This window comes from Zea mays, chromosome 8 (genome assembly GCF_902167145.1).
Source record: "Zea mays cultivar B73 chromosome 8, Zm-B73-REFERENCE-NAM-5.0, whole genome shotgun sequence".
Classification (NCBI taxonomy): Eukaryota; Viridiplantae; Streptophyta; class Magnoliopsida; order Poales; family Poaceae; genus Zea; species Zea mays.
Genome location: NC_050103.1, coordinates 170886182 through 170903001, shown reverse-complemented (window position 1 = coordinate 170903001; position 16820 = coordinate 170886182).

The following is a 16820-nucleotide window of genomic DNA, read 5'->3' as shown; positions in this document are numbered from 1 at the left end:
CTTTTGTGTAATCCGTGGGCTTTTATGTCAGACTAGGTAAAGATATTATCATTTCATTGTATGGTACGGTGCATATATTCTTTATCATCAGCACCAATGCTAGGTAGCAACCAATTCTTGGTTTTATAATTGTACAAATGCAGAAACAAGCTCACCTTATAACTAATGATAGTATTGTTAGGTGTCATGTCCTCATCAGGCGAGGCCGCCAGGATGGTCAGTGCTAGGAGGAACATTCATGCTTTGAGGTAGCCTCGCCACGGTCCTGACGCATGGCTGGGGTGAGACACATAGATGGGTCATGCTCCTTCAAAGCATATGGAGGCATACATTGTAAACATGTAATGCCCCGAAAGCATTACACACTCCAATTGGTGCACGCGTCGAAGCCAAACCTATGGGAACCACGTCGTGCAGACCCACCAATGCATTCTCGCCTGCCAGAGATGGCGGCAAGGGAGGTGTTATGAGATTCTAACGACTCTTATGGTGTGGCTCATTGTTAGAGTTCCTAAAGCAGGTGTCATAAGCACCTGCTCTAATTGGCGATCGTGTTAACGTTGCCATAGTCATGCCACATAGTAGAACACAAAAATCTCAATAGAAAACCTCACTCTCCCCCTACCTGGCATGCCATATGTCGTCATGGACAAACATTAGGGGTATGTAAAGTATCAAAAATAAGGGATTGGAGAGAGAGGCATATGTGAGTGGTGTGTTAACCTAGGCATGATAGGGAACCAACACATGGACAATTTGGAGATGTTCGAGCCACATTGTGCATAATACCCTATGTCCTCTTGCTACTATTTGATTAATGAATATAAAGGTGAAGAATATTATAAGTTAATAACTCAACTAAGCACCATGACCTTCTAGCTCTCCCTTGTCTCCTGGTTCATGTGGGGTTCTAATGCATTGGTGATAATCCATCTTTATGTCTTCCCTTAGATGTTGACAACCTTTCAGTATCTTATGATTTGATGGAACCTGAACCTAAAACCTATAAGAGATAGAGTTTTCGGACCTTCACTCCAACCATTGCTAGAGTGTTTTTTGTTTTCGTCCCATTAACATTACTCTGCTCCTTGTTCAGATCAAGGGATGATAGAGGTTATATCAATTGGACATTGGGTTCATCTAACTAAGACCCAACTACCCTAGCATTTATCATGTTCATGGAGTCATAAACAGAGCCATGTCTTTGGTCCTGGCGTAATATCGTGGATGTCATTCTTCAATGGCTACTATACCTATTGTGGGGGCAGGTATGTTATTTCACATCTACGGATATCGGGGTCCATACCATTGTGCATGGTGTAGCTGGTAGCCGGTGTAGCCTTCTATACTTGATTATACTTCATTGTACATTGACATACACACGTATGGCTACAGGGTTGAGGTATGTAGCGAATAGTCGTATCTAGTATCTTGCTGCCTAAGTCGTTACGATAATGCAACTGTTAGGCTGTAATACCGCATATCACACATTTATAGGGTGTTTGGTTTGAGGAATGAGGCCATCCCACCAAATTTGAGGAATGAACTCATGATGCACCACCTCATTTTGGATGGAGTAATTACTCAAACCAAACACCCCATTAATGTGTTGTACATAAGACTTATCTAATGATAAGCTATATGGACTTGTAAATAGATCCTAGACACGAGGACCCTGCAGCTTTGGAGTTGTAATGTCCTTATAGGGGTACTAGTAACATCCTTGTATCTTGTGGACAGGATTACACTTAGTTGTATCGAGTCCCTTGTCTTAACAAGAAGCCTTGTGGTTCGAGGGATTCAGGACCCGATCGTTCATATTACGTGAGGCTAAGAACCTTAGGGACCCTGAGCGAGTAGAAGGCCCTAGACTGCTAAGTGTTTTTTTGCTAAGTGTCTTGATGCTTGAGGGGCCTCAAACACGTAAACCCTTCATTAGTGCTCCGAGGCAAAAGGGGTCTGAGGACTTAGACCCTTCATTGTTCCTTGAGGCATGAGGTGCCTCGAGGACTTAGACCATAAGCGTCTCATGGATTTGGGGCATCGAGGACTTAGATCCTGAGTGTTTGGGACACAAGGGTCTTCAAGACTAGATCATGAGTGCCTTTGGGTACTGAGGGGCATCAACGTCTTACATCATGAGCATCCTATAGCTTGAGGGGTTTCGAGTTATTGGATCACGAACACCACGGAGCATGAGGGGCCACAAAGATTCTTTTAACTAGGGATATCCCGAGACACTAGGGGCTTGAGCATTGTAATGCCCTAGGATCAAGAGGTTCACAAGGTCCTTAGTAGTTTTGAACGAACATTATTATAGATGCAATTCCTCCATGTATCTCGAAATCAAGTTGCTAGGAGGGTCAATTACATGTTGTGACCGAAGCCAAAGCAGGACCCTAGAGTATGAGCCCGGGAAGTAGTGATCCTAGTAGTTGGGACCTCACCTGAACTTCTTATATATATCAGGATCTATATAGGACCTTTTTTTTGAAAGGAAGGGGCAAAAGGTTTGCCACTCCGATCTATATTAGAATGGAAAAAGAAGTACAAACTCTAGGGAGCTCACGGGAAAGGAAATGAAAGACAACAAAAAATGAACAGAAAGGAAAAAACAGAAAAGAAAAACGGCCGAAGCCAAAGAAAAAAAAACCACTGGGTCAACCAACCCACAAGCCTTCAGCTACTACCCAAAATCCTTGACTGCCAGAGCCACTTGATCAACACTTTGATGCTGCCTTTGAAAGATTCTATTATTTCTTTCCAGCCAAAGGTTCCACCAAAAAAGAATTAGAAGACCGTCGAAGCCTCTTCTGGTCTGTCTGCTGCAAAGGCTGCGCAGGTCCATCCACCAATCGTATAAAGAAATGTCATTGGTAGACCCCGTCAGTAATGGAACGTTGGCCCCATTCCAAACTTTGATCCACACCTCTCTACTAAAGGGGCAATCCTTGCATAAGTGGAGGATTGTTTCTGGGGCCGAGTTGCAGAGGCAACATACTGGGTTGCATGGCCAACCTCTTTTTGAAGATTGTCGGCCGTCAGAATTCTCTTATGAAGAAGTGTCCAAGCAAAAAATCTGCACTTCGGTTCCACTTTAGCCTTCCAAATGGGGCCTAGATTCATTATACTAAAATTGGATGCGAACTGGATTTTGTAAGCACTACTAGCACTGTACTGCCCATCTGCCGTCCATCTCCAAGCGATGTTGTCTTCCAACCCGTTAAGCTCTTGCATGTCGCCTAAGGCCCGCCACAAAGAGATTAACTCTCCAAACTCACCCTCTCCCAAATACGGAGAGCAAAGACGAATCCAGTTGTTGTTATTGAGCGCTTTGGCCACCGTGATGTTCTTCCTCTTTGTCTTCTTGAACAGCGATGGCGCAATGTTCTTAGGGGCTTGGCCTTGAACCCAACTAGAATTCCAGAATTCTGCCATCTTTCCATTGCCTACCGTGACAATTGTGGAAGCGTTGAAAAGATCTTCATCAGTTTTGTCACAAGGAAGCTGCAAGGCAGTCCACGCCCTATCTTTGCTCTTCCAACGTAGCCACAACCATCTTAGTCTAAGCCCCCTCGCAAAACGATCAAGGTCCAGAATTCCAAGACCTCCCTTGTCCTTAGGGAGGCAAGTTAAGGTCCAGTTGACGAGGCAGTGCCCCCCGCTGCAAACTTCTGGATTGCTCCCTTTCCACAGGAAGTTTCTACGCATTCTGTCAATTGTTTGCAGCAGCCATTTTTGAGGTGGAAAAACCGTTAAATGGTAGATTGGTTGTGCGGATAGCACCGCCTTAACAAGAGTTTCTCTACCGGCCTTTGACAGCATTTTGCCTTTCCAGCCTGCCAACCTATTGTTGATTTTATCGATTAAAGGTTGAAGGTCATTCCTTTTAACTTTCTTGAAATGAAGGGGTAACCCAAGGTACTTCCCGGGGAGGCTAGAGTATTTGCCCGGAAACACCTCCGATAGCGCAGGCCATAATGCTGCCGGGTAACGAATTGGGTAAATTTCTGTTTTGTCATAGTTGATCTTTAGCCCAGAGCACCCCTCGAACGCGTTGAGAATCCCTTTGAGCACCTCCAAGTCTGATTTGTCAGCTTTAATGAACACACCCGCGTCATCCGCGTAGAGAGAGCATCGCAACTTAGCCCCTCTAGGTAAAACCTGTCCAAGCAATCCCTCGTCAGCGGCTTTCTCAATCATCCGGTGAAGTGGATCCATCGCTAAAATGAAAAGGAAGGGGGAAAGTGGGTCTCCTTGTCGCACCCCACGCATGTGCTTGATTGCGTTTGAACGTTGCCCATTGATAATTATTCTCGAGGAGGAAGAACCCAGAATGTCAGCCACCCAATTGCGCCACTTCTGGGAGAACCCGCAGGCCCTTAACACATCCAGGAGGTATGCCCAATTTAGGGTGTCAAAAGCTTTGGAGATATCGAGCTTGACGAAGAGAGCAGGATTACCATTTTTATGCAGGTTCATAATCACCCTTTGCATATACAGAAAATTGTCATGGATTGACCGGTTCTGGATGAAGGCATTCTGAGCACTGGAGATAATATCGTTCATTCTTGGAGCCAACCTATTTGCCATGATTTTTGTTATAATTTTCATGAAGCTATTGATTAGGCTGATCGGCCTAAACCTCGCAATTCTATCCGCATTTTCCCCCTTTGGTATGAGGATGATGTTTGCTTCATTGACCAGATGAAGGCTTTTGGATCTATGCTGGAAAAAATCCTTAATTGCCATAGAAAGATCATATCTTATCAAATCGAAGCAGCTTTTATAGAACAACCCAATGAACCCGTCCGGACCGGGGGCCTTTTCCGAGTGAAGACCCATCACAACATCCTTAATTTCATTGTCCTCAATCGAGTTGTCCAGCTCAGATAACTCAAAGGGGGCATACCCCAGGTGGTCCCAGTGAACAGCACTGCTCCTCCTACCTGTCGTGCCAAGCATCTGATCGAAGTGAAGCTGAACCTCATTCAGTTTGTCTTCCTGACTCGTTAACAAAGTGTCATCTTTAATTAACGATCTGATTAAATTTTTCCGCCTTCTATTATTGGCTGTTAGGTGAAAGAATTTAGTGTTAGCATCGCCCAGCCGCATCCAGGTGAGTCTAGAGTGTCGTCTTGCACTTGCCCTCTGAGCGGAGGTAATATCAAGAATCTTGCTTTTAAGAGTCCTCCTGAAATCAAATTCTTCAGAGGAAAGTTGTCTATTCTCTTGAGCTTTATCCAGTAGAGTAAGGGTGATCTGAATGATGGCCATCTTCACTTTGAAGTTGCCAACCGTATTGCGTCTCCAAGCCGAAAGAGCTTTGGCAGTGCGAGCCATCTTTACGTGCAGTCGAAGTATGGCATCATTTGAGGTTACTGTAGAGTTCCAAGCTTGATGGACCACCTCGTTGAAACCCTCAATCTTAGGCCAAAAAGATTCGAACCTAAACCCTTGGTAGAAAGTACCCGAAGAGTGGCTTTGCAATAAAAGCGGGCAGTGGTCTGAAGTCATGGTGCATATGGAATGAATGTCAGCCAAGGGGAACAGGTCATGCCACTCAGTTGTTGCGAAGAACCTATCAATCCTAGTCATGGTAGGACTCATTTGTTCATTTGACCAGGTGAATGCTCTATCAGTTAGCTCAAGTTCAAGGAGATGCAGATCATCAATTGTGTTATTAAACTGCCTCATCACTCTTCTGTTGATTGACCCTTTGTTTTTCTCTTTTGCTCTCCTGATCATGTTGAAGTCACCTAGGAGGATCCATTCTGGTCTGACCATTGATTGGATGTACCGGAGCTCAGAGAGGAATATCATTTTCTCATTTTCTAGTTGTGGCCCGTAAACCCCTGTGAGGTCCCACACCTCGTCCTCCAGCCTAGAACTGATCCTCACCGATAGTGAATATGCTGCTGAACTTGGCAAGAGAGTCATGTCGAAAAAATCAGGATCAGCGGCAATAAGGATGCCACCTGAGACGCCCAAAGAAGGGAGGTGAAAAGATTGGTTGGCTAATTTGGCGCCTACTGTTTCCTTTAATACGACATTTGTCCAACTCGAAATCTTTGTCTCTTGAAGGCAAACAATGGAAGCATTGGTGGACAGAATCGTATGTCTCACGCTGACGCGCTTAGCGGGGTCATTTAACCCCCGCACGTTCCAAGAAAAAATAGAACATTTCGGATTCATAAGGTAAAAACATCCACTGTACTAGAGACATTGAGCTGCCAGCTCACACAAATCAGCAAGTGAAAGTGCATTCATCCCTTTTGTGAGTTTTGGTGATTTGGATAACAACACATTTAAAGGTCTAACAAGTTTGCTAAGTGTTGAACAGGGAATTCAGTATGATGAACATACTTAAATAGTGTATAATGATCAGTGAACAAAGTTCAACACAATGTCAAATAACCAGTGAGACAATGCAAATGGATATAATATGGTCTCTATATTGGTTTGAATATATGGACAAGTCCTGAGAAATCACTATGCATAAATATGATCATAATAGAGGTTGAAGTGATTAAGAGGATTGGTCAAGCCAAAGTGAACAAGATATGAGGAATCGTGAATTGGCTTGACTATATTACTATTAGTCCATATATGAATATATGAGAATCAAACTAGAGCTTGATTGATCTTAGCAGTTATATCTAGATGACATTCAAGCAAGGTTCACAATATTGAAGAAATGATTCTCTCAATAGTTGCTCAATAGGATGTGACTCAAGAATGGCTTGATAGGGTGAAGATAGCAAGGAAAGGGCTTCGAGGAACTAAGCGAAGGTGAAGGCCAAGCGACGGCTTGTAGACCGAGGTACCATGGCTAAGGTGAAGAAGAGAGTACTTGCACTAAGTCGATGAACTAATCAGCTATGAAGAGTTACAACATGTTGATGCATCAGTAAGGTGACTTGAAGCCATGATTTGAACTCATATATGGTGAAATGGCACAAGTCATAGGCTCGATTTGTGTTTGCTTCAAAAGGTGAGACAAAGATGTTTGTGATCCTTATGAAGCAACACCATGGAGAAATCACACTTGAGACACCAATGACTCAAGGAGTTTACTTAATTATATTTTATTTAACTTGAGTATAGGAATCGTCGTACTATCAAGGGGGATCCAAAAAGAAGGTTGGTGTTGGTACTAAAGCTCAAAAATCCTTGATCCAAAACTTCCATTTTACCCTTGTTAATCCTTAGTGAAAGTATGTAGTACAAACTTTTAAAGTCTATCTTGGCCAAAATTGCTTTTTGGAAAAACAGGTTCAACCGGTTTTAAAACAGGTTCAACCGGTTTTTGCACTGTTCACCTTTTTTCAAAATACTGGTTCAGCCGGACACTCAACCGGACACTCAACCGGTTTTTGTCTGGTGGAAACCGGTTCAACCGGTTTTTGCACTGTTCACTTTTTTTTCTGCCAGTCTGCTGTGTCAGCCAAAAAGCTGTACGCAGCTTTTTGAAAACCGGTTCAACCGGTTTTGGGACCGGTTCAACCGGTTTTTGGGCAGAAAAGTCAAAAACGGCTAGTTTTGGAGCCCCACCTATATATACTCACTCCTACCTCTCTCCCCACAGCAGAGCACGCACAAAACTTCATTCCCAACCTGAGAAACACCTCCCACTCTCTCTCACACACCTCTTGCCTCTCCCATTTCAAATCTTTGGAGAAGAAATCTTTGAGTGAGTTTGAGAGCTGCGGTTTTTGTGCTTCATCTCCAAATCTCTCTTACTCTTCTTCATTCGAGCTTTGGTACTACATCGAGTTCTTTGTGGATTCATTACTCTTGGAGCTTCTAGCTCCTAGACGACTAGGTGTCTCTTGTGAGTCTCCAAATCTTGTGGAAGACCACAAGAAAGTTTGTATTACCCGCTCGTTTGAGCAAAGATTAGTGTGTGGGCTTGACCTTTGTGGTCGGCAAGGGAAGATTAGGGTTGAAAGAGACCCGGCTCTTTGTGGGCGCCTCAACGAGGAAGTAGGGCACCTTGGTGGTGTGACCGAACCTCGGGGTAAATCTTGTGTCTCTTGTGTTCTTGTTCATTGTGCTTATTCGTGTTCTTCGTTCTCTCACCATTGCGTGGAAGATTTGTTTATATATTTTTAGTGTGTGGATTTTGAGAAGTGCTCTTTTCAGATCTACTACTTTGAACCTTGTGGATCAACTAGAACATCGCATTTCCAAAGTTAACTGGGTGAATTTCGAGATCAATTCAATTTTACCCAGTTTGCTTCTAGTTTTTGTTGAAAAAGTTTTAACTTGCCTATTCACCCCCCCTCTAGGCAACTTTCAATTGGTATCAAAGCCTAATCCTTGTTCTAACGCTTAACCGCGTGAGGAAAGATCATGTCGGGGGGAATAAGAAACAAAAGTGCTTCTAAGCTTGAAAAAGTTGAGGTTGCCTCGACTTCATCTTTTGGTGCAGATGTTGATCCCAGGGCAATAGATCTTGCCATGAGAATCGCCGAAAGGATGTTCCTCAAAATGAAGGAAGATGAGGCGAAGAACAAAATTGAAGAAGAAAATGATCGATGGAGACCAAACGATGAATCCACCTCTTCACAAGGTTCGTCTTTCAAATCCACTTCTCATATGTGCTTTGTTGCTAATGAGAGTGACAGTGAAAGCGAAAGTGAGGATGAGAAGGAGCATGAAAGTGATAGTGAAGATGAGGATGATCTTCAAAAATTCTTCGCTCAACTAAGCAAGAAGAACCGGATGAGCTTGCTCAAACTCATGAAAAGAGCAGAAGAACAAAAGGAAATGCTTCATAAGCAATAAGATATCCTCATCGAAAAAAATCAAAGACTTAGAGAAGTTGACCAAAGAGCATGAGAAGCTAAAGTGCTCTCATGATGATTTGGTCCAAAGGTATGAAGACATTTCAATTGAGCAAATTAAAGTTGTTAATCATTCATCATATATTGCTCAATTAGAAAGTAAAAATGATATGCTCAAGAACATAATAGAAAAGCTAAATATTGAAAATCTAGCTTTACAAGAAAAACATGATATGCTTGTGTTCTCTCATAATAAATTGATGGATTCACATATCATGTTAGAAATGGCTCATGAGGTTGTGTTAACTAATTTGAAATCATACCAACCTCACATATGCACATGTACTCAAGTAGAAACTATATTATCATGTGCTAACAAATGTTGCTCTCAAGAAAGCCAATCTTCCATTGAGCTAGAAATTTCAGGAATTAGTGATATTTCTATGACACAAGAAAATAAAGAGCTCAAGGAAGAAGTTGGAAGGCTAAGAAGGAGCTTAACTCTTTTGAAGGGAAAGTGTCATGCTCAACCTTCTCAAGATAACCGTGATAATATGGTGAAAAAGCTTGAGAAGGGGACAACCGTAGCATGCACAAAACCCCTTCAAAAGAATACCAAGCTTTCCAAGAAGGGCATGAGCAAAATCTATGGTGAGAAAATTAATGCTCATATGATTTGCTCTAACAATGTACCTATGTGCTTCAACAAAGAAAGATCAAAGAGAAGCGATAGGAGGTGCTATGGATGCAAGGAGAAGGGCCATGAAATTGATTCATGCCCCCACATGAAGAATCAAGACCTTGCACGATCAAGAAAGATGACCATCAAAAAGGATGAAAGCAAAAGGCAAATGCATTGCAAGGACAAGCATCGCATTTGCTACAATTGTCGTGAAAAAGGTCATCTATTCAAGGTTTGTCCAAAGGGTAAAACTCCTAAGCCTAACTTGTCAATACATTCAAATATGCTTAGGAGACCCAAATTTGACTCTTGTGCTAGAAAGGTGATGAGTTCACCATATTCTAGGGCCAAGGCTATTTGGGTGCCTAAGTCCTTATTGGCTAACCTTGATAGACCTATCATGAGATGGGTACCAAAATGTACTTAATAAGTTTTGCAGGTACCCAGAGATGATATGAAGCTTTGGGATGCTTGAGCGGTTCAACTCAATTCTTATCTCAAGCTATCAATCTTACATTGTCTATCCTTTAAGATTGACCCAAAGATGAATTGAGTTGTTATATCACTAACTTCATATTCATCTCTAGCAAGAACTTGTGTTGTAGGGAATAAGGATTAACCTTTGTGGGAATCAAGCAAAAGGCCTACAACCAAGTGATATCCAAAGGATGGTAACAATTAATTATTAAGTGCACATTGCTTTTAATTGGTATATTCCTTTGTGTCTTTTGTAGCCACATAGGAAAAATGAAGCACTTGAGAATGAACTTAAGAGATTTTACCTTGCTTTGGAAAGGATCTAATTATATGGTAGATTGCAAGTTCATATTTTTATATTGTGACAATCTACATGCTTTAAATTGATTGTATGTATCTTATGGCATATTTCAAGTTAATCATCATATTATTACCATGACCTAGACATAAAGAGTATTATCCCATGTTCTTAAATGAATAGAGTGCTAAGTAAGAAATTCAAATTCTTAAAGCACTTACCAAAAGGGAATTCTCTATATGACTAGAGTTGTGAGACTAATGTTTCTATCCAAGTGTTTATGTAGTCTCACAACATGAGAATGTGTTTCCCAAATGGAGTGTGCCATTCAACAGTCAAAGAAGATCGAACCAATACTATGTGATGTATTCATTCTTGTTTAAATTGGTTTTGAGTCTTCTACATTAATCACTCACCATGCTATGAATTAAACTTGTCATGTAAACTTAATTAAATAATCATGCTACTTTCATCTTTTTTACAATTGATGTTATGCATGATGCTTGTAAGGGTAATTTAGTTCATATCATGAGGTTTCCTTGTTTTAGTAACCTTCTTGTCATTCATATACTAGAGGTTGCTAAATAGGAAACTATTGCTTGTGTTACTAATACAATCTCTTTTAAGATATTTCATGGAAATTCATAAGTAGAGATTGTGCTCTTTCAATTGGTAAAATCACAAGCTTTAAAGGTTAATCTTCACCTAGAAGAAAGATTAGGAATGCTCAAGGCAAAGGTATGGAACAAATTACTTCAATTGATAGTTGATCAATAGTAGCTCCTTCCAAGTGACATTCTTTCAATTGGTAATAATATATTCTATGGAAAGGAATGCCAATATGAAGGTTAAATTCCTTTTGGCTTAAATTTGTAAATTAGTGCATATTGTGAATTCACTGCTCCATGTGCATTAACTTAAAAGGAATTTAATTTATGCCTTTACGCCTCATAAATGATGATTTGTTTGCCATTCATATATAGATATCATCATTCATTAAATACTTCCTTGTACTACTAATACCACTTTTCAAAGTGTTTTATCGACTAGTTTTAAAAGGAAAAGAGATAACAAAGAAGGAAGTCTCCACAAATGAAGAAAAGAAGAATACTTAGATGACACCACCACAGATAGTAAGATCTGTCAAATTGGTATAACAAAAGGTACATTCTATATGGTGGTAAGTATTCTTAGGCATAAGTTAATTCATTGCAAATTTGACCATGATATGTAATGTACTCCTCATGAGACTCTTAACTGAATTGAAAGTGCATGTGGCAAGTCATTCAAATACTTGATGCACATATCTAGTGGGAGAACATTATATATCTTGTGTAGTAGAAAATAAGTTTCCCTTGAGTAAGCTATACTAAGACAATCCAAAATGGGAAATTTGTATCTCATTCATATGGATTGTAATCTTTGTTTTCTAAATAGCTACTCTTGATACAGTTTAAAATTCCCTTATCGTTAAATCTAAAAGTGCATAAGAATCTTTTTGTTGATATTCATGACATACATATGCACTAACATGGATATGATTTTTAAACTGTAAAAGGTACATTTAGTGATCCATACTCTCTAAATCTTGTAAACCTATATTTTTGATATCTTAGAAATTTATTTCAATCGGTATCCATATGCTTCACATTCAACTGGATCACTAAGTTGTAAATTCCATGCATAACTTGTCTTTATGATATGAATGTTTGTGCGACTAACCTTGATAAGCTAGGTGCACCCAAGGTCAAGCTAGGTTCATCATCAAGAAGGCAACACATGATGTATCAAAAAAAAGGAGAAAAGGCTCCTATTCTTAACTCTAGCTTTTATTTGTGTGATTAAATATTGACTTGAAACCATGTAAGATGGTTGTCAAGTATATGTGGGTACTCAAGGCTCTTACTACTAATCTCAAAGGACCCAATTCAAATTGGGTACCAAGATATGAAGCTTAAACTTGTTTTGCAGGATCACTCCTTCAATGGATCAAGTTGGGTGCTCAATAATGAATGTATAAATCATCTTTGGAGATAGTAGCTAGGGTGGTAACAACTGAATCTCAAGTGCATATTATTTTCAAATCTTATCTTTTTGTGACTTGTGTAGCCACTAAGGAAAAAGAAGCACTTGAGGATATACATCAGATGTTGATTATGAAATAAAGGTCTAATTGGAAGTTGAATGAATATTATCATATGGTGAACAATCCAAAATTATGTGACGTATTCTCTATCTAGTTAATTTGGATTTGATTCTTCTATATTAGACACTCACCATAATATGGATTAAGTCATCCCTTTAGACTTCATTGAATAACCATGCATATTATCCATGTCATTCAAAATATATTGTGCATGAGGGTTCAAGGAAATTTAGTCCATATTATGATGTTTCTCTATTTTAGCAACACACTTGTCTTCCACATATAAAGGGTTGCTAAATAAGAAACTAGTGCTTGTGCTACTAATGTCATCTCTTGTGTTGAGTTTATCCATAGAAAATCTATGTTAAGAGATGGTGCTTGTTTTAAATTGGATAAATCACAAGCTTAAAGGATACTATTCAACTAAAGTAAGAAGAAGTTGATCAGAGGCCAAGGTATGAAAACTTCTTCTCCTTCGGTTGTGTCGGCGTTTCGAGACAGGGGGGTCCCTAAGCCGACGAGTGAGTGTGCTGCGTGCCCCAGCCCAGATGGGTCGAGCGCGTGGGCGAGCGCGAAGGGGGGAGAGGCGAGGTGGCCGGAGTCGAGCGTGAGAGAGGTGTAAGTCCCGCGGCCTTCGTGTTCGTCCCGCGCCCAGGTCAGGTGCGCTTGCAGTAGGGGGGTTACAAGCGTCCACGCGGGTGAGGGAAGCGAGCGGCCCCAAGAGAGCGCCTGTCCCGTCCTCGGTCCCGCGCGGCCAACCTTCTCTGAGAAGGCCCTGGTCCTTCCTTTTATAGTCGTAAGGAGAGGATCCAGGTGTACAATGGGGGGTGTAGCAGAGTGCTACGTGTCTAGCGGAGGGAGAGCTAGCGCCCTAGGTACATGCCAATGTGGCAGCCGGAGAGATCTGGGCACCCTGCTGGCGTGATGTCGTGGCTGTCGGAGGTGCGGCGGAGCCTGATGGAGGGACAGCTGTTGGAGCGGTCGAGTCCCTGCTGACGTTGTCCTGCTTCCGTAAGAGAGCCGGGGGCCGCCGTCGTCATAGAGCTTGTGGAGCGCCATCATTGCCCCTCTGGCGGAGCTGGCCGGATGAGACGCCGGTCTTGTTCTCCGTGACCCGAGTCGATTCGGGGTAGGATGATGATGGCGCCTCCTGTTGACGTGGCGGTCTGTGCCCTAGGCAGGGCGACGTGGGGGTTCCTCCGAAGCCGAGGTTGAGTCTGCCTTTTGTTGCCGCGGCCGAGCCCGAGCCAAGGGGTCGGGCGAGGCGGAAGTCGTTCGGCCGAGGCCAGGGCGGAGTCCGAGCCCTGGGGTCGGGCGAGGCGGAGTTTCGTCGTCTTCCGGGTCTTAGCCCGAGTCCGAGCCCTGGGGTCGGGCGGAGCGGAGTTCGCCGTCTTCCGGGTCTTAGCCCGAGTCCGAGCCCTGGGGTCGGGCGGAGCGGAGTTCGCCGTCTTCCGGGTCTTAGCCCGAGTCCGAGCCCTGGGGTCGGGCGGAGCGGAGTTCGCCGTGGCAAGGCCTGACTGCCTGTCAGACTCACTCTGTCGAGTGGCACTGCAGTCGGAGTGGCGCAGGCGGCGCTGTCCTTCTGTCAGACTGGCCAGTGGAGCGGTGGAGTGACGGCGGTCACTTCGGCCCTGCCGGGGGCGCGTGTCAGGATAGAGGTGTCAGGCCACCTTTGCGTTTAATGCCCCTGCAATTTGGTCAGTCGGTGTGGCGATTTAGTCAAGGTTGCTTCTGAGCGAAGCCAAGGCCTCGGGCGAGCCGGTGATGTGTCCGCCATAAAAAGGGGGCCTCGGGCGAGACGGAAGTCTCTCGAGGTCGGCTGCCTTTGGCCGAGGCTAGGCTCGGGCGAAGCGTGATCGAGTCACTCGTGTGGACTGATCCCTGACTTAATCGTGCCCATCAGGCCTTTGCAGCTTTATGCTGATGGGGGTTACCAGCTGAGAATTAGGCGTCTTGAGGGTACCCCTAATTATGGTCCCCGACAGTAGCCCCCGAGCCTCGAAGGGAGTGTCAGCACTCGCTTGGAGGCTTTTGTCGCACTTTTTTGCAAGGGGACCAGCCTTTCTCGGTTGCATTTCGTTCCGGTGGGTGCGCGCGAGCGCACCCGCCGGGTGTAGCCCCCGAGGCCTCGGAGGAGTGGTTACACTCCTTCGAGGTCTTAATACTTCGCTTAACGCTTCGGCTGGTCTGGTCGTTCCCTCATGCGAACTGGCCGTAGCTCGGGTGCACGGTCGGGGCCCAAGCTCTCGGGCTGGTATGTTGACGCTATCAACGATTTGGCCGGAGCCAGTTTTTGCGAGAGCAGCCCCCGAGCCTCTGCACAGGGCGAGAGGACGATCAGGGACAGACTCGACTTTTTACATACGCCCCTACGTCGCCTTTCCGCAAGGAGGAGGGGGGGAGTGCGCCATGTTACCCTCGATGGGCACCGAACATGGTGTCTCCGGTGAGCTGCGAGCGGGTAATCCGAGTGGACGTCCGTGCCCCGTTCGTTGGGGGTCGGCTAGGGGCCCAGAGGCACGCCCAAAAGTACCTGCGGGTGATTTGCCGGACCCGGTCCCCTGGCGACGGGGTCCGAGGGCTCGATGCCTCCCTCCGATGGGATTCCGTTACAAGATCGTTCCCGCTGGTCTCGGAAATGTCCTAGGGTACCTCGGGAGCGCAGCCCGAGCCTTGGTTATGTATCGAACGTACCCCTGGTCATCCCTCGCTCGGTGTCTGAGGCGACTGTGAACCCTTCGGGGGCCAGCCTTCGAACCCCTGATCAGTAATGGGCGCGGAGCCCGAGTAGCCTGAGGCGGCCATGGAGCCCTTCGGGGGGCTGGCCTTCGAACCCCTGACCAGTAGTGGGTGTCGGGCCCACGCAATCTGAGGCGACTGTTGAACCCTTCGGGGGGCCAGCCTTCGAACCCCTGATCAGTAATGGGGGGCTCGGAGCCCGGTTCCTTCGCGGAGAAGGATCCCTTTCGGGGTGTCCCCCTTTCCCGGTCCCTGTTGCAAGAGATAGAGAAAGAGGAAAACGGAAAAGGATACGAAATCGGACGACGTGGCGTACCTTTTCTGACGCGTTTATTACGGCGAAGGTGAAGCGTCGCGCGCTCCGCCTGCCAGAGGCGCCGCGTGTCCCGCCGCGGAGTTGATGCGACGGGGCGAGTGGTTGGCGGGGCGGCCGTTGCGCGCGTGCGATCCGTTCGAGGAACGGGTCACGGGTGCACCGTTTCCACGCCGTGAGTGGAGGCTCTCTTGCTGTCTCAGGATGGGACGTGAGCCTGGCTGACGACGTGACCGCTGCGCCCGCCCGCCTGCCGCCGCTATTACTGCCGGCCCACTTTCGGTCGCTTCGACGCGCCAGGCTGGCGCTGTTGAGTCGCCTCGAGTCGTGGCATAGGCTTTGCAACCGAAGAGGCGCGATGGTGGCACAAGTGGCGGTGCGGTTGCTTGCATGCAGCAACTGGCGCGCCGGTTGCTCGACGCGTGGGCCTGGGTTCCCAAGCTGGCGTGTCAGAAGTCGGAGAAGCGCGTCCATCTGGCGCGGTTGCATGCCGCCTGCATGGCTGCCCGCCCCTTCTGCCCGTTGGTCTGGGCGGAAATGGGGGGTCGCCTGTAACCGCCGGTCGGTCGTGCGCACCACGCGCGGCGGTTTGGCTTCTTCTGCCCTGAGCTGGCTTGCATGACATGCGGGACCCAGCCCCCGAGTCGCAGGGGAGGGCCTTGGAGCGTGTTGGAGAAGACTCAGCCCGCGGCGCCTGGGGGCGCACGTAGGGAGAGTTGCCTTTAAAAGGAGGGAGACTCCTTTCGTAAGGCAACCATGTCTTCTTCCTCCCTTAAGCGTCGTGTCTTCCCATCTTCCAAGCCCCCGGATGGGGGGTATCCGCCGCCTTTCCGCCTCCTTGTTGGAGGAACGCAACTCCATGGGAGTTGGTACCTCTCAGCCATCGTTCGGCTTCAAGGATTTTCATCACGCAGCCTGGCCACACCCCGCCACCGGCGGTCACCCAAGATGGTGACCTCTAGTTCGACGGTGGGGAAAACGGGCCAGGCCGCGGCCTCTACTCCTCCCTCGGCCTCAAGGATTTTCGTCATCCAGGCCAAGATGGAAGATGAGGCGAGTCGGGGGACCGCCCCCGCGTGGGTCGGCTGCCCCTTTCTTCCCCCTGCGCCCGGGGGTGAAGGGCGTCCTTGAGCCCCACGGAGACTTCCTCCAGCCATGCCAGGATATGCAGGGCGCTAGGGGCCCTGGGTCCCCGTCTCCCTGCCTGAATGGCTGGTTCTCGTCCCCAGCGGGGGGGAGCCCTTCTGTCGTGACACCTTCCCCAAAGCTGCTGCCCAAGCCGTTTCGCTGTCTAGGGCAGGGGTGGTTGCCGTCACGGTTGGAACGGGCGGCAGCGAGCCGCCCATCGTTCTTCAGTTACTCCGCAGGCCTTCCCC